The sequence below is a fragment of the Erpetoichthys calabaricus genome, chromosome 12 (genome assembly GCF_900747795.2).
Source record: "Erpetoichthys calabaricus chromosome 12, fErpCal1.3, whole genome shotgun sequence".
NCBI classification, from domain to species: domain Eukaryota; kingdom Metazoa; phylum Chordata; class Cladistia; order Polypteriformes; family Polypteridae; genus Erpetoichthys; species Erpetoichthys calabaricus.
In genome coordinates this window covers 82,157,256-82,160,063 of record NC_041405.2, presented here as the reverse complement: position 1 = coordinate 82,160,063, position 2,808 = coordinate 82,157,256, and the positions used below count along the sequence as shown (strand labels likewise).

The 2,808-nt window shown below is 32.5% G+C and overlaps 1 protein-coding gene across 1 annotated transcript in view; it reads right to left on the bottom strand.

The window, feature by feature from the left end:
- The window catches only part of foxo4 (forkhead box O4), a 39,475-nt gene continuing 36,667 nt past the window's right edge, over window positions 1-2,808 (bottom strand). The window contains exon 3 of the mRNA XM_028815744.2: window positions 1-2,808. This exon is cut by the window's right edge and continues 1,338 nt beyond it. The gene's annotated coding sequence lies outside the window, so the exon portion shown is untranslated.

The window sequence follows — 2,808 nt, the reverse complement described above, 5'->3', positions numbered from 1 at the left end:
TTTGTTCAAAAAAAATTTTCATTTATTTGTTGTTAAACAACTTTTTAAAACCAATCAAGTCATTTCTGGATTGCTTTACAATATGTAAAGTCAGATATTTGGGTAAGGAGCAATAACAATTAAAATGATTACATCTTACATTAAAGTGGCTACAAAAATCTTAAAGGTATGCTCAACAACTAAACCAATGCATAATCAAATTAGATGGAAACGAGATTTCGCCTAAAAACTACATTTCGAGATGTTAAAGGTGAAATACACAATACACAAATAATACATAATTAAATGGCATTTAACAGTAAGATGTTAAGAATTAAAAATCCTTATGCCAAATAATAAACGGGATAAACAGCAAGGTTAGTTTATTATAAAACCAATTTGTACATAGGTTTTTCTGCCTTGGCTTAGGCTTCATGAAATCTGCATGGGAATAATTAAATGAAACCCTTTAAACAAAAACACAAGAAGGTATTCTTGATTAAAATTGATTCTTCACTTCACCACATTGAAAAAGTCTTCTTACAAAGAGCTCAGTCCTCTAAGAAGTGTTAGCACCTTTTCTTCCCAAACACCCTATGGCTGAGAGCCTAGCGTGACTTTATCACATGGGTAGTTCCCTCCTCGGTACCACTAAGTCAGCCACGTGGCGTGGCATTTTATGCCACAAGAGTCTTGGTGAATCAGGTTAGATTTTGTTTTGCGTATTTGATACAGCACCTTTCTTTGTGTATGTGTGTGCTCTCTCGGAGCACATCAATCACTAGCAGGAGTAGCAGCTGTACCCAACTCTTAATGGTACATCAGTCCTTTGAAAAGGGGTCAATCTGGCAGTAATGCAATAGTGGGCAAGATTGTTTGCTGGCAACCATTAGTGAACAGTCATTTCTAGAACACAGTAGGGGACAAGTGCTGTAGGTCTTATAACACTGCATATGTTATTAGATGCTTGTCTGTTAATTAATTTCATAGAAGTGAGCTGGAGGCTACACCCCCTCTGGCACGTGGCCATATCCATCCAAGTATGAAGTCTCACCCTTTAAACCAGCCAGAGATCAGGAGACACTGCTCATTAAACATCGTGTCATTTTTTTTTTGTTCCATTCCAACGAGCAATATGTATATACAAAGTCAGTCCGGGTACCACCTCAATAATCCAGTTAACTCATGTATATAAATATTTTGTATTGTACTGAACAAAGGAGTACCAGTTAACACTTGCTATCCTAAATTAACAATTCTATATACAGTCATGAAACATCCAGCTAAACTAGGAAAGAGAACACTTTAAAATGATTTAGGAAAAAAAAGCTTTTAGAATTTGCTCTTTTGCATGTTTTTTTTTTTTGTAAACAAAGTTTTTTGCAGGAAAAAATTATTTTTTTCAGATTAATTCTCCCTTCTAAAAAACATTGAATCTCAACACGTATGCTTACTTAATAATGTTACTTTATTATCTGTGTAATTTAATTAAATCATAACCACCCTGAGAATTAATGGCAACTTAAAATGTACAAAAGACTAGTTTTCAGGTTTTTAAAAAATTGCTTAAAAATAAACAGAGGCAGGACTTTTGATTGCAAGAGCTTGCTCTTTATCTAAAATTAAAAAGTATATAATATACTTTCAAACAATAAATGTAAAGATTTTTATTAATAGGTAAAATAAACTAGGAGGGACACATGAAATTAAAAGGGGAATGAATCTACTATGACAGAGTTAGCTTCTCAGAACTCAACAGCAAACACACAGCTCCAGAAGCCTGAGCAAACAGAAATCGCACTCCTTTAAGACTGAATAATAACCATGCAGACTAAGGATTAGGCTCTAGTCCTGCCTTGCACCAATGTTGCCCATTTATGCTTAAGCAATTTTTAGCTTATTGATACTGAAATACTTACCATAAATCTGCATTTACACATGTAGCATGCAGTTTTAGTAGTGTTTGATTTTATGTACAAATCTACAGTGATCATAAAACAAATGAAATACAAAGAAAATGACCATTACATGATCAGACACTAAAATTTTAAGTAACATTTTATTATTGTTATTGAAATACTTTTCTAAGAGTCTCAATGTATATTTTGTTGTATTAAAACTACCCTCAAGTATATATTTTGTTTATAATTTTGTTTATAATTCCATAGGAAAAGTGAATAGATGGAAAAATATATATATTTAAAGATTAAGATTCAGCTCAGTACCAGCTCAGTGTGAAGAATAAAAACAAAACAAAAAAAAAAAACATTAAATGTTGTTTTAAAGAGATACCCATTTTCTCTTCTTTTTTAGTACATAATAAAACACAGGGCAGTTGTATTTATATACATATTGCAATTTATAGACAGCATTTTTAAGTCTTTATAATCTTACTTTTGGTAAAAGAGGTTATTAAAGGAAGTTTTCTTTCCTTTAGCAGCAGTTTTACTGTGTTACTTTTTAATGCCCAGAAACAAAAATACACAACATATTAGTAGACCTGCAAAACGATTCTCAAAGTCCCTTTCACCAGACCAGCATACTTTGGCATTATGTTGATGACACATTTACTTTTATAGTGCAGTTTGTGGCATTGACTTAGCAAACTTGCACAAAGGAGAATCTCAGTTAACTTTGCACCTAATAAACCAAGCTACCTGACCATTACCTTCTACTTTCCAAGTCTATTTGAACGGTTCCTTCTCACACAAAAGACATACTAGAAATTGCTCTATATTATACTTTTGAATACTTTAGATGTAACAACACGGATAAAACCTTTTCTGGTAACTGGATACTTTTTCTGAAAGTGTGAGATCAGAATTGCAA